This window comes from Pseudophryne corroboree, chromosome 3 (assembly GCF_028390025.1).
Source record: "Pseudophryne corroboree isolate aPseCor3 chromosome 3, aPseCor3.hap2, whole genome shotgun sequence".
Lineage (NCBI taxonomy): Eukaryota > Metazoa > Chordata > Amphibia > Anura > Myobatrachidae > Pseudophryne > Pseudophryne corroboree.
The window spans coordinates 798,543,093-798,559,538 of record NC_086446.1 but is presented as its reverse complement, the minus strand read 5'-3'; positions in this window follow the sequence as shown (position 1 = coordinate 798,559,538).

Genomic DNA, 16,446 nt, shown 5'->3' with positions numbered 1-16,446 from the left:
CAGCTGTACATGTGTGTTGCTGTCCTGGCTGTCACAGGTGTTACCGCCTGGTGCTGCAGCTGTACATGTGTGTTGCTGTCCTGGCTGTCACAGGTGTTACTGCCGGGTGCTGCAGCTGTACATGTGTGTTGCTGTCCTGGCTGTCACTGGTGTTACTGCCGGGTGCTGCAGCTGTACATGTGTGTTGCTGGCCTGGCTGTCACTGGTGTTACTGCCGGGTGCTGCAGCTGTACATGTGTGTTGCTGTCCTGGCTGTCACTGGTGTTACTGCCGGGTGCTGCAGCTGTACATGTGTGTTGCTATCCTGGCTGTCACTGGTGTTACTGCCGGGTGCTGCAGCTGTACATGTGTGTTGCTGTCCTGGCTGTCACTGGTGTTACTGCCGGGTGCTGCAGCTGTACATGTGTGTTGCTATCCTGGCTGTCACTGGTGTTACTGCCGGGTGCTGCAGCTGTACATGTGTGTTGCTGTCCTGGCTGTCACTGGTGTTACTGCCGGGTGCTGCAGCTGTACATGTGTGTTGCTGTCCTGGCTGTCACTGGTGTTACTGCCGGGTGCTGCAGCTGTACATGTGTGTTGCTGGCCTGGCTGTCACTGGTGTTACTGCCGGGTGCTGCAGCTGTACATGTGTGTTGCTGTCCTGGCTGTCACTGGTGTTACTGCCGGGTGCTGCAGCTGTACATGTGTGTTGCTGTCCTGGCTGTCACTGGTGTTACTGCCGGGTGCTGCAGCTGTATATGTGTGTTGCTGTCCTGGCTGTCACTGGTGTTACTGCCGGGTGCTGCAGCTGTACATGTGTGTTGCTGTCCTGGCCGTCACTGGTGTTACTGTCTAGTGCTGCAGCTGTACATGTGTGTTGCTGTCCTGGCTGTCACTGGTGTTACTGCCGGGTGCTGCAGCTGTACATGTGTGTTGCTGTCCTTGCTGTCACTGGTGTTACTTGTTACTGCCGGGTGCTGCAGCTGTACATGTGTGTTGCTGTCCTGGCTGTCACTGGTGTTACTGCCGGGTGCTGCAGCTGTACATGTGTGTTGCTGTCATGGCTGTCACTGGTGTTACTGCCGGGTGCTGCAGCTGTATATGTGTATTGCTGTCCTGGCTGTCACTGGTGTTACTGCCGGGTGCTGCAGCTGTACATGTGTGTTGCTGTCCTGGCTGTCACTGTGTTGTACAGGGGGCAGGGGTACTGTGAAATATAGGGGTGCTGATGTCTTAATAACATTACACCGGCCCTGTCTGCTTAAAAAATTCAGGGGTGCATTTGTTAAAAATTAAAAGCACACTGCTCCTGTACGCTGTAAGAATACAGGGGTGCTGTGAAAATAAAGGGACACTGTTCTGTGTGCTGTAATAATAAGGGGTGCTGCCCTGTGAAATGGAGAACAACAATTTGGAGGAAAAAATAGTGGAAGATCAGGAACCACTTCCAGTTCCTAGTACTAGTGCTGAAGCTGCTGCTGCCACCAGTCATGACATTGACAATGCAATCCCATCAACGTCGTCTGCTAAGGCCGATGCCCAATATCATAGAGTAGTCCTGCAAGCCATGTCACTGTCAAGACTGAGGATTCCTCTCCTAACCGGGATTCCTCCGGAGGATCCTTGAGTGTAACGCCTACTACTGCTGCTGCTGTTGTTGCTGCTGGGAGTTGAGCGTCATCCCAGAGGGGAAGTCGGAAGACCACTTGTACTACTTCCAGTAAGCAATTGACTGTCCAACAGTCCTTTGTGAGGAAGATGAAATATGACAGCAGTCATCCTGCTGCAAAGCGGATAACTGAGGCCTTGACAACTATGTTGGTGTTAGACGTGCGTCCGGTATCCGCCATTAGTGCAGTGGGATTTAGACAGTTGATGGACGTACTGTGTCCCCGGTACCAAATCCCATCTAGATTCCACTTCACTAGGAAAGCGATTCCCGGACTGTAGAGGGACATTAAGAAAAGTGTTCTCAGTGTCCTGAAAAAATGCGGTTGTACCCAGTGTCCACTTACCCATGGACATGTGGACAAGTGGAGCAGGGCAGACTAAGGACTACATGACTGTGGCAGCCCACTGGGTAGATGTATTGCTTTCCACAGCAACAGCAGCGGTGGCACCAGTAGCAGCATCTCGCAAACGCCAACTCGTTCCTAGGCAGGCTACGCTTTGTATCACCGGTTTCCGTAAGAGGCACACAGCTGACAACCTCTTACAGAAACTGAGGAACATCATCGCTGAATGGCTTAGCCCAATTGGACTCTCCTGGGGATTTGTGATATCGGACAACGCCACCAATATTGTGCGTGCATTACATCTGGACAAATTCCAGCACGTCCCATGTTTTGCACATACAATTAATTTGGTGGTGCAGAATTTTAAAAAAATGACAGGGGTGTGCAGGAGATGCTGTCGGTGGCCCGAAAAATTGCGGGCCACGTTCGGCGTTCTGCCACTGCGTGCCGAAAATTGGAGCGCCAGCAAACACTCCTGAACCTGCCCCGCCATCAACTGAAGCAAGAGGTGGTAACGAGGTGGAATTCAACACTCTATATGCTTCAGAGGATGGAGGAGCAGCAAAAGGCCATTCAAGCCTATACATCCACCTACGATATAGGCAAAGGAGGGGGAATGCACCTGACTCAAGCGCAGTGGAGAATGATTTCCGTCTTGTGCAAGGTTCTCCAACCCTTTGAACTTGACACACGTGAAGTCAGTTCAGACACTGCCAGCTTGAGTCAGGTCATTCCCCTCATCAGGCTTTTGCAGAAGCAGCTGGAAAAATTGAAGGAGGAGCTAAGATGGAGCAATTCCGCAAAGTATGTGGGACTTGTGGATGGAGCCCTTCATTTGCTTTGCAAGGACTCAATGGTAGTCAATCTGTTCAAATCAGAGCACTACAATTTGGCCATCATGCTCGATCCTAGATTTAAAGCCTACATTGTATCTTTCTTTCTGGCAGAGACAAGTCTGCAGAGGTGCAAAGACCTGCTGGTGAGAAAATTGTCAATTCAGGTGGAACGTGACCCGTCGACAGCTCCTCCTTCATTTTCTCCCGCATCTGGGGCTGCGAGGAAAAGGATAACATTTCCGAGCCCACCCGCTGGCGGTGATGCAGGGCAGTCTGGAGCGAGTGTTGACATCTGGTCCAGACTGAAGGAGCTGCCAACAATTACTGACATGTCTACTGTCACTGCATATGATGCTGTCACCATTGAAAGAATGGTGGAGGATTATATGAGTTACAGCATCACTGTAGGCATGTCAGACAGTCCGTACGTATAGTGGTAGGAAAAAGAGGCAATTTGGAGGCCCTTGCACAAACTGGCTTTATTTTACCTAAGTTGCCCCCCCTCCAGTGTGTACTCCGAAAGAGTGTTTAGTGCTGCCGGTAACCTTGTCAGCGATTGGCGTAGGAGGTTACTTCCACAAAATGTGGAGAAGATGATGTTCATCAAAATGAATTATAAGTTCCTCCATGAAGACCTTTAACAGCAATTGCCTCCAGAAAGTACATAGGGACCTGAGATGGTGGATTCCAGTGGGGACGAATTAATACTCTGTGAGGAGGAGGATGTACACACTGAAAGGGGTGAGGAATTGGAGGATGAGGATGAGGTCGACATCTTGCCTCTGTAGAGCCAGTTTGTGCAAGGAGAGATTGATTGCTTCATTTTGGGGGGGGGGGGGGATTAATTGCTTCTTTTTTTTGTGGGGGCCCAAACAAATCAATCATTTCAGCCACAGTCGTGTGGCAGACCCTTTCTCTGAAATGATGGGTTTGTTAAAGTGTGCATGTCCTGTTTATACAAAATAAGGGTGGGTCGGAGGGACCAAGGACAATTCCATCTTGCACCTCTTTTTTTTCTTTGCATTATGTGCTCTTTGGGGCCTAGTTATTAAAACTGCCATCCTGTCTGCCACTGCAGTGCCCCTCCTAGATGGGCCAGGTGTTTGTGCCGCACACTTGTGTCGCTTAGCTTAGTCATCCAGCGACCTCAGTGCAACCTTTAGGCCTAAAAACAATATTGTGAGATGTAAGGTGTTCAGAATAGACTGGAAATGAGTAGAAATGAATATTATTGAGAATCAAAATTACCCCCAAATGCTGTGATTTTAGATGTTTATATGTTTTCTCGTACGTCCTAGGGGATACTGGGAATTCATTTAGTACCATGGGGTATAGACAGGTCCACTAGGAGCCATGTGCACTATAGAAGTTTGATTAGGTGTGCTGGCTCCTCCCTCTATGCCCCTCCTACCTATCAGTTTAGTAAATGTGCCCAGAGGAGCAGGTCACATCTCTGGAAGCTCCTGAAGAGTTTTCTACATTTATTTTATAACTTTGTTATTTTCAGGCAGAAGGAAAGGCAGGATGGAGCAAGCCTTCCTGCTTCGTGGGACTTAGAAGGGGGAACGGCCCAACTTCTCTCAGGGTTAATGGTCCAGTACCCCGCTGACAGAACACTAGCTCCTGAGGGAACTATTCGCAAGCCCCACCACGGCGAGCGTACATTCCCGCAGCATGCCGCCTCCCCTAACAGAGCCAGAGGAATGAAGAGTGGTGAGTACTAAGCCGGCGTCCCAGTTAGCGGGTCGCCGGCCATTATGGCGGCATAAGGGGACGGAGACGCACGGCTTCTAAACGGATCGGACTGCATCTCCCGACTGTGTACATTAACAGTGGACACAGTACCCAGACTGGCAACATATACAGAACTCTGCGAACTTTATAACTTTATGGTGAAAGCCATAAAAGAGATAGGCTTGCTTAATGCACGCACTACAGCTATGGCAGTGTCGGCACGCAGGGGTTTATGGCTACGCCAGTGGACTGCGGATGCAGATTCCAGGAAAGGAGTGGAAGGCCTACCTTTCACAGGAGAGGCCTTATTTGGAGATAAACTAGACAAATGGATCTCCAAAGCTACTACAGGTAAGTCTACATACCTACCTTATGCAGTTCCCCCAGCTAGGAAGGCCTATTCAGGATCCAACCTACAGTCCTTTTGGATGGCCAAGTTTAGGGGCAAGGCCAGAGGTTCCTCTGCTGCTGCCAGAAGTGCTAGAGGCAAACCACGGAAACCAGCTACTGCCGGTTCACAGGAACAGAGTTCAGGCTCTGCTTCCTCAAAACCTTCCGCATGACGTGGACCATGATGCCTGGAAGACTGTCAAGTGGGAGCCCAGCTAAAATTCTTTAGTCACATCTAGACGAGATCGTGCCAGAATCCCTGGGTCATAGACCTTATATCCCTGAGCTACAGACTGGAGTTCCAGGAGCTCCCACCTCACAGATTCTTCAAATCAGGCTTACCAGTTTCACAAGAGGCAAGAATAACCTTACAGGACGCCATTCAAAAACTATTACAGACCCAGGTCATTGTTCCAGTTCCGCCTCAGCTACAGAACAAGGGTTACTATTCCAGCTTGTTTGTAGTACCGAAGCCGGACGGTGCGGTAAGACTGATTCTGAGCCTCAAGTTGTTGAACCCGTACCTACGAGTATTCAAATTCAAGATGGAGTCTCTGAGAGCGGTGATCTCAGGTCAGGAGGAAGGGGAATTCCTAGTGTCTCTGGATATCAAATATGCGAACCTTCATATTCCAATCTGGCCACCTCATCAGGCTAATCTACTGTTTGCGCTACAGGACTGTCACTACCAGTTCCAGGCCCTGCCATTTGGTCTCTCCACGGCACCAAGGGTGTTCACCAAGGTGATGACAGAGATGATGTTACTACTCCGCAAACAAGGAGTGAACATAAATCCGTACCTGGACGATCTTCTGATAAAGGCGCCGTCCAGGGTGAGGTTGTTGGACAACATTGGTCTCTCAAACAGACTGCTCCTGAATCACGGGTGGATTCTGGACCTAACAAAATCTCACCTAGAACCAACACAGAGGCTTCCTTTCCTGGGAATGATACTGGACACAGAGTCTCAGAAAGTATTCCTTCCCTTGGAAAAGGCAATGGTAATCCAGTCGATGGTTCGGGCTGTCCTGAAACCAACCCGGATCTCAGTACATCTTTGCATACAACTTCTGGGGAAAATGGTGGCCTCTTACGAGGTGATTCAGTATGAAAGGTTTCATGCGAGGCCCTTCTAGCTGGATCTGTTGAACAAATGGTCCAGGTCACATCTTCACATGCACCAGAGGATTCGTCTGTCTCGAAGAGCCAGGATCTCCCTCTTGTGGTGGTTACAAACTTCTCACCTCGTCGAGGTGATTCTGATAACCATGGACGTAAGCCTCAGAGGTTGTGCAGTTTCAGGGAAGATGGTCAAATTAGGAAGCCGTCCTTCTGATAAACATCCTGGAACTCAGGGCTATCTACAACGTTCTTCGGCAGGCCGCAATTCTTCTTCAGAATCAGGCTATTCAGGTCCAGTCAGACAATGTGACGGCAGTGACGTACATAAACCGACAGGGCGGAACGAAAATCAGAGCCGCAATGTCAGATGTGTCAAGAATTCTCCTCTGGGCATAAAAACACGCAGTGGTATTGTCGGCGGTCTTCATTCCGGGAGTAGACAACTGGGAAGCAGACTTCCTCAGCAGACACGAACTACACCCGGGTGATTGGGACCTTCACCCGGATGTGTTCTGGCGGTTGACACGTTGGTAGGGATATCCACAATTTGACATGATGGCCTCTCGACTCAACAAGAAGCTCAAGCGGTATTGTTGCAGGTCGAGAGACCCACAAGCAGTGGCAATAGACGCTCTGACAACTCCGTGGATCTACCAGCTGTTGTACGTGTTTCCTCCCATTCCTCTGATTCCAAGAATTCTAAAATGAATAAAAAGGTAAAAGGTTCCAGCAATCCTCTTTGCTTCGGACTGGCCATGAAGGGCCTGGTATGAGGATCTTTTCGAGATGCTCCTCGAAGATCCATGGCCTCTACCTCTCCATGAGGATCTTCTGCAACAGGGCCCGTTCGTCTATCAAGACTTACCGCAGCTACGTTTAATGGCCTGGAAGGTGATGGCTAATTTTAGCCAGGAGAGGGAACTCCTGCCAATGTCATCCCAACTATGATCCATACCAGGAAGGGGGTAACGTCTAAACATTTCCACCGTATCTGGAGGAAATATGTCTCTTGGTGTGAGAGCAGACAATATTCTGTGGTGGAATTTCATCTGGGACGTTTCCTGCTTTTTCTGCAGTCGGGAGTGGATGTGGGCCTACATCTAGGCTCCATAAAAGTCCAGATTTCGGCCTTGTCTATTTTCTTTCAGAAACAATTGGCTTCTCTCCCTGAGGTCCAGACGTTATTGAAAGGTGTTCTGCACATCCAACCTCCCTTTGTGCCTCCCACGGCACCTTGGGATCTCAACTTTAGTTCCTCCAATCGGACTGGTTTGAACCGTTACAAGAGGTAGGCGTAAAGTACCTTACATGGAAAACTGTCACACTGTTGGCATTGGCTTCAGCAAGACGTGTGTCGGAGTTGGGGGCATTATCTTATAAGAGCCCCTACCTAATTTCCCATGAGGACAGAGCTGAACTCAGGACTCGTCAGCAATTTCATCCTATGGTTTTGTCCGCATTTCACATAAACCAACCTTTTGTGGTTTCGGTTGTTACGGAAACCTCTGCTACTTCAAAGTCTTTGGATGTTGTAAGGGCTTTGAAGGTGTATGTAAAGAGAACAGCTCATCACAGGAAGTCAGACTCGCTGTTTGTTCTCTATGATCCCAAAAAAATTGAGTGTCCTGCTTCAAAGCAGTCAATTGCATGCTGGATCAAGCTCAATATCCAGCATGCTTATTCCACGGCAGGCGTGGCGGTTCCAAAATCTGTACAGGTCTACTCTACTAGGTCAGTGGGTTCTTCTTGGGTGGCTACCCGGGGGGTCTCGGCTTTACAGCTCTGCCGAACAGCTACTTGGTCAGGTTCGAACACGTTTGCTAAGTTTTACAAGTTCGATACTTTGGCCTCTGAGGACCTTCAATTTGGTCAATCCGTTCTGCAGGAACCTCTGCACTCTCCCACCCGGTTTGGGAGCTTTGGTACATCCCCATGGAACTAAATGGATTCCCAGTATCCTCTAGGACGTAAGAGAAAATAGGATTTTAATTACCTACCGGTAAATCCTTTTCTCGTAGTCCGTAGGGGATACTGGGTGCCCGCCCAGTGCTTTGTTCTTCCTGCTCTGTTACTTGGTTAAGTAATGTTGTTTGGGTCAGCTCTTGCTGTTCCTGATTACAAGTTTTGGTTAGCATGGCTTTCCTCTTGTTATGGTTGTGCTTAGAGGTGAGCGGGTTCGGTTCCTCGGGATCCGAACCCCCCCGAACTTCACCCATTTTACACCGTTCCGAGGCAGCCTCAGATCTTTCCGCCTTGCTCGGTTAACCAGAACGCGCCCGACGTCATCATCCCGCTGTCGGATTCTTGCGAGATTCGTATTCTATATAAGGAGCCGCGCGTCACCTCCATTTTCACTCGTACATTGGAGATTGAACGGAGAGGACGTGGCAGCGTTCTCTACCTGAAAAGCTCTGTAATCTGTGCTAAGTGTGCTGAAAATATCTGTGCTCAGTGTGCTGCAAATAATCTGTGCTCAGTGTGCTGAAAATATCTACGTTCTCTGACTGAAAACGCTCCATATCTGTGCTCAGTGTGCTGCAAATCTCTGTGCTCAGTGTGCTGCATTGTGGGGACTGGGGACCACCAGTATAATAATATATACTATTCTATAGCTTCTATACTGCTTGTCAGGACATATGTGTCACAGTTATACTGCTCTGTGTACTGACATATAATATATAAACTATTCTATAGCTTCTATACTGCTTGTCAGGAGGACACGTGTCACAGTTACACCGCTCTGTACTGATTTATAATATATATACTATTCTATAGCTTCTATACTGCTTTTCAGGAGGACACATGTCACATGTCACATTTACACCGCTCTGTACTAAAGGAAAGTGCACACCAACAGTGTATGCGCAATAAAATCCCAAGAAATTCGAAATAGGGAAAAATAAAGTGCAGCGTGCATTGGCGCTCATGCCATAGGATGAATATGGATTAGACCATGGTTTTATAACAAATATAAAACATTTATTTCATGAACAAATTAATATGTGAACAATAAAAATTATTATATATAACATTAAAATCCAGAAATAAAACCTGGAGACAGTGTGGGATATAAAGTGGCTGTGCAATAGGTGAACAAACAATCTCTCACCATAAGAAGGCCCTGCGGTGGGCTAGCTTTAAAGAAAGCAATTTTGCGGTCCAGAGCTGAATCAGCCCGGCACCACCGCACAGGGCTTAGATCAGCAAATTGTCCCAGAGGTCTCACTGCTCCAAAGGTCCAAACAGACAACGCGTTTCGGTCGGTGAAATCCGACCTTTTTCAAGTCTTGGATAAATGTGCTGTGTCCAAACGGATATTTATACCCATGTGCATGATTATCACCACTACCACCTGTGTTTAGGCAGTGTAGCGCAGCTTTCCCGGCGTGTATTGCCGGAAATGATACGCTTTGCGTTCCAGTGCCGGCAGTAAGTCCCGCTGCATGCGTTCCATTACTTTCACGGCGTGTATTGCCGGAAGTGATGCGCTTTGCGTTCCAGCGCCGGCAGGAAGTCCCGCCGCATGCGTTCCATTGCTTTGCCGGAGTCTCTCTTGCAGCCACAATCTTCCTCAAAAGGCTGTATCTTTTATGACCTCCTCACATATAGCGGTTATTCAGGACAAACTGTATGTGGTACTTTGTTTTACTTAAACCATGTAATTATATCCAATGGACGATCACAGAAAAATCCTCATCCGCCATCTTTGTTGAGGGAAAGGAACCACCTTTTTCCATACTCTCAGCTGGATTATTTAGAAAGTAGACCCGTATTTCTCATGTCGCTTTCCCAGAGGAGTACCCACTCTGACCAAGCTCAGTGGTACTTCGTATTCCCACTAGTCCTTCCCTATTACCCGAGTGGAGTCACTCCTTAGCCAGTAGTTTCGGGCAGAATTTCATAGGAGGATAAATCTCAACATATGGATACCCAAATATAAAAGAAAAAAGTGAAAAGACATGATTAAAACACATATAGTTAAAAATGAATAAAAATATTAGTCCATTATTAATCCATTAATCTAAAAACCACTTTAATTCAAAGTCGGCATTATGCCCATTCGGTTTTAAAGAGTTCAGGTCAAATATCCAACGCATCTCACTTTGCGCCAGACGTTTTTCAAGATCCCTATTTTTCCAGTTCGATTTTACTTGTTGAACTCCCAAATATCTGATGATCTGCCCTTCACATTTTTTGTGCACCTTATTAAAGTGCTCTGAGAACGGGTGACTATCCAAACCCTTGCGGATATTGTACACGTGTTCCGCCATTCTGATTTTTAGGGGTCTGGAGGTTTTTCCCACGTATATAAGCCCACATTTGCACTCAAGGAGGTATACAACATTCCTTGAGTTGCATGTGATGAAATCCCTGATTTTATATTTTTTCCCATTAACTATAAAATCTGTAGTTTTTCGTGGGAGATCTTTTTTATAAGTTGTCCGACACATTAAACAGGCCCCACACCTATGGAAACCCTGGTTGCATGTCCTTGCCAAGGACTTGTCCGGTAAACTGCTCTTAACCAAACAATCCTTCAGGGATTTGGCTTTTTTGTAAATAAACGTGGGTTTTTTGGGAATAATTTTTCCAATGACAGGGTCATCTTGCAAAATTCTCCAATTTTGTTTGAAAATCCGCTCAATTCTCTTGTGGTATGCCCCATATTTTGTCACAAAAGCCCATTCATATGGATTCTCATTCGTTTTCGTAGGGGCTTTCTCTAACAAAAGTGCCTTTCTGTCTATATTGGTTACTTGTTCTTCTGCTTTCCCTAAAACAGACTCAGGATATCCCTTCTCACGAAATCGGTTTCCCATCTCTTTTAGTTGAACTTCCAATATTTCTGGATCTGTACAGTTCCTTTTGAGGCGTTTATATTGCCCGGCTGGGATATTTTCCAGCCATTTGTGATGGTGCTCACTATCTATGTTTATGTAGGCATTTGAGTCGGTGGGTTTCCGATGGGTTTGTGTGCAGATGGAATTCCCTTTAATATATATATTAAGATCTAAAAAGACCAACTCTTTCTTGCTCTGAGTAAAAGTGAGGTGAATATTAAAATTATTTCGATTAAGTGATTCTAAAAAGGGAAGCAGACTTTCGTCGGTTCCCCTCCAAATGAAAAAAATGTCATCTATGAATCTCCACCATAACACCAGGTTCGCCCCCGTGGTCCTGACAGTGTCCACAGTTATCATTTCCCAGTATGCCATAAACAAATTGGCATAGCTTGGGGCGAACCTGGTGCCCATGGCGGTGCCCCTGATTTGGAGATAGTAGACGCCATCAAAATAAAAATAATTGTTAGTGAGAGTAAAATCAATGGATTCTATAATAAATGACTGTACCGCCTCTTTATATTCACTTTTTTGTAAAAAGAACTCTATGGCCTTTTTCCCCTCACTCCAATTAATAATGGTGTATAGAGTGCTGACATCTGCACTCACCATAATGCATTCATCGGTCCAGGAGACTTCCTCCAGCTTCCTCAGTACATCACCTGTGTCCTTTAGGAAAGCAGGAGTATCACTCACTAGAGGCTGAAGAAAAGAATCAACCATTGCTGATAGATTTGACGTTAGACTATTTGTGCCCGTAATTATGGGGCGACCTGGAGGATTCACCGGGTCCTTGTGGACCTTCGGTAAGACATATATAGTCGGTGTTGACGGATTGTCTATATGTACAAAGTCCCGTTCTGCACTAGATATCGCACCATTCTCTACTGCTCTCTTGGTGAGATCTTCCAGTTTCTTGGTCATATTGATTAAAGGGTCCGCCTTCAGTTTCCTATAGGTGTCTTCATCTCCCAATTGTCTCTCAATTTCCTTGACGTAATTGGATTTGCTCATGAGGACAACCCCCCCGCCCTTATCTGCAGGCTTAATGATGATGTCTTTATTATTCTGCAGGGACACCAGGGCTGTTTTCTCCTTTTGTGTGAGATTACTTTTCTTACATTTAGGAATTTTTCTAAGTTCTTTGGTCATGATGGAATTAAAGCAGTCTATACTGCCTCCTTTCACATGTTGGGGATAGAACTGTGATTTCTTTTTGAAAACCTTCTCATTGCTTATCTGGACATCATTACCGGGATCTTTACCCTGAAAGAATTTCTTCAGACTTAATTTTCTGATATATTTTTGTAGATCTACAAACAATTCAAAGGGATTGGGGTCGCTTGAAGGGGCAAATTTAAGTCCCTTCATAAGTACTGATTGTTCAACATCAGACAAAGTGTAATCACTAAGATTGAAAATTTTACTAGTAGATGTTGATTTGGATACCCTTAAGTCCATTTCCTTCTCAGGGGACAATGAAGGGTTGTCTACGGGGACAGGTGGTTTCTTTTTCTTCTTAGAAGTACCTCCTCTCTTCCCCAGCCTGGTCGGCTTGGGGGCTATTTTATTCTCTGGTACCAAGGGTCCCGTTCTAAAAAAAATTTTGAGTTCCTACGCGGGGTTTGCCAAACACTTTCCACCACAGGGATACTCTCATAATTTTTATTCCTTCTATAGAACCTCTGTCTCTGGGGTTTTGACCCTTCTTGATAGGTTCTATACCCCTGATCCCTTTCTCTAGGGGTCAGGCAATATTCGCCCCCACTGTCTTGGGGTTGTCTATTTTCCCAGGACTTATTCTTCCAGTTCCCTGTCTTATTCTGAAATGTTGACTTAGGTGGGATTCTCTCCCTCCTAAATGTCCTATCTTCCTCCTTATTTTGAGGGCGAAAGGGTTTTTTTCCTTTAGCCTTTTCTGGCCAATAGTTATTATTTCTTTTGGCCTTTTTCCTCCATATAGGAATCCAAGTGGATTCCTTCGTTGTGGATATTTCTTCCACCTCCCCACTTGACTGATCTTCCAAAGGGATCTCTTTTGAATCCCTATTGAATTTCTTTTTCTTTCTGTTCCTCAATTCATTGGTTTCTTTTTCTAATCTAGTTAGGATGATCTTTTCTCTTATTTTCACCTCCTCGAGGTCACAAAAAGGGTCAATGAAGGTTTTTAACAGTTCAATTTCTTTGTTAACTTCCATAAGACTTTCCTATCTCTCTTTAATAATAAGTTCTACTAGGGATAATCCACAGTGTGTGAGTATTTTCTCCCACTTATTGTGAAATGATTCATTCCCATTGCATTCTATAGCTTGTATACTGCTTGTCAGGAGGACACTTGTCACAGTTACACCGCTCTGTACTGATATATAATATATATATACTATTCTATAGCTTCTATACTGCTTGTCAGGAGGACACCTGTCACAGTTACACCGCTCTGTACTGATATATAATATATATACTATTCTATAGCTTCTATACTGCTTGTCAGGAGGACACCAGTCACAGTTACACCGCTCTGTACTGATATATAATATATATACTATTCTATAGCTTCTATACTGCTTGTCAGGAGGACACGTGTCACAGTTACACCGCTCTGTACTGATATATAATATATATATACTATTCTATAGCTTCTATACTGCTTGTCAGGAGGACACATGTCACAGTTACACCGCTCTGTACTGATATATAATATATATACCATTCTATAGCTTCTATACTGCTTGTCAGGAGGACACGTGTCACAGTTACACCGCTCTGTACTGATATATAATATATATACTATTCTATAGCTTCTATACTGCTTGTCAGGAGGACACGTGTCACAGTTACATCGCTCTGTACTGATATATAATATATATACTATTCTATAGCTTCTATACTGCTTGTCAGGAGGACACGTATCATAGTTACACTGCTCTGTACTGATATATAATATATATACTATTCTATAGCTTCTATACTGCTTGTCAGGAGGACACGTGTCACAGTTACACTGCTCTGTACTGATATATAATATATATACTATTCTATAGCTTCTATACTGCTTGTCAGGAGGACACGTGTCACAGTTACACCGCTCTGTACTGATATATAATATATATACTATTCTATAGCTTCTATACTGCTTGTCAGGAGGACACGTGTCACAGTTCAGTCTGTACTGATATATAATATATATATATATATATACTATTCTATAGCTTCTATACTGCTTGTCAGGAGGACACGTGTCACAGTTACACCGCTCTGTACTGATATATAATATATATACTATTCTATAGCTTCTATACTGCTTGTCAGGAGGACACGTGTCACAGTTACACCGCTCTGTACTGATATATAATATATATACTATTCTATAGCTTCTATACTGCTTGTCAGGAGGACACGTGCCGCAGTTACACTGCTCTGTACTGATATATAATATATATACTATTCTATAGCTTCTATACTGCTTGTCAGGAGGACACGTGCCGCAGTTACACTGCTCTGTACTGATATATAATATATATACTATTCTATAGCTTCTGTACTGCTTGTCAGGAGGACACGTGTCACAGTTACACCGCTCTGTACTGATATATAATATATATACTATTCTATAGCTTCTATACTGCTTGTCAGGAGGACATGTGTCACAGTTACACCGCTCTGTACTGATATATAATATATATACTATTCTATAGCTTCTATACTGCTTGTCAGGAGGACACGTGTCACAGTTACACCGCTCTGTACTGATATATAATATATATACTATTCTATAGCTTCTATACTGCTTGTCAGGAGGACACATGTCACAGTTACACCGCTCTGTACTGATATATAATATATATACTATTCTATAGCTTCTATACTGCTTGTCAGGAGGACACATGTCACAGTTACACCGCTCTGTACTGATATATAATATATATACTATTCTATAGCTTCTATACTGCTTGTCAGGACACATGTGTCACAGTTACACCGCTCTGTACTGATATATAATATATATACTATTCTATAGCTTCTATACTGCTTGTCAGGAGGACACGTGTCACAGTTACACCGCTCTGTACTGATATATAATATATATATACTATTCTATAGCTTCTATACTGCTTGTAAGGAGGACATGTGTCACAGTTACACCGCTCTGTACTGATATATTATATATATACTATTCTATAGCTTCTATACTGCTTGTCAGGAGGACACATGTGTCACAGTTACACCGCTCTGTACTGATATATAATATATATACTATTCTATAGCTTCTATACTGCTTGTCAGGAGGACACGTGTCACAGTTACACCGCTCTGTACTGATATATAATATATATACTATTCTATAGCTTCTATACTGCTTGTCAGGAGGACACGTGTCACAGTTACACCGCTCTGTACTGATATATAATATATATACTATTCTATAGCTTCTATACTGCTTGTCAGGAGGACACGTGTCACAGTTACACCGCTCTGTACTGATATATAATATATATACCATTCTATAGCTTCTATACTGCTTGTCAGGAGGACACATGTCACAGTTACACCGCTCTGTACTGATATATAATATATATACTATTCTATAACTTCTATACTGCTTGTCAGGAGGACACATGTCACAGTTACACTGCTCTGTACTGATATATAATATATATACTATTCTATAGCTTCTATACTGCTTGTCAGGAGGACACATGTCACAGTTACACCGCTCTGTACTGATATATAATATATATACTATTCTATAACTTCTATACTGCTTGTCAGGAGGACACATGTCACAGTTACACTGCTCTGTACTGATATATAATATATATACTATTCTATAGCTTCTATACTGCTTGTCAGGAGGACACGTGTCACAGTTACACCGCTCTGTACTGATATATAATATATATACTATTCTATAGCTTCTATACTGCTTGTCAGGAGGACACGTGTCACAGTTACACCGCTCTGTACTGATATATAATATATATACCATTCTATAGCTTCTATACTGCTTGTCAGGAGGACACATGTCACAGTTACACCGCTCTGTACTGATATATAATATATATACTATTCTATAACTTCTATACTGCTTGTCAGGAGGACACATGTCACAGTTACACCGCTCTGTACTGATATATAATATATATATACTATTCTATAGCTTCTATACTGCTTGTCAGGAGGACACATGTCACAGTTACACTGCTCTGTACTGATATATAATATATATACTATTCTATAGCTTCTATACTGCTTGTCAGGAGGACACATGTCACAGTTACACCGCTCTGTACTGATATATAATATATATACTATTCTATAGCTTCTATACTGCTTGTCAGGAGGACACGTGTCACAGTTACACTGCTCTGTACTGATATATAATATATATACTATTCTATAGCTTCTATACTGCTTGTCAGGAGGACACGTGCCGCAGTTACACCGCTCTGTACTGATATATAATATATATACTATTCTATAGCTTCTATACTGCTTGTCAGGAGGACACATGTCACAGTTACACTGCTC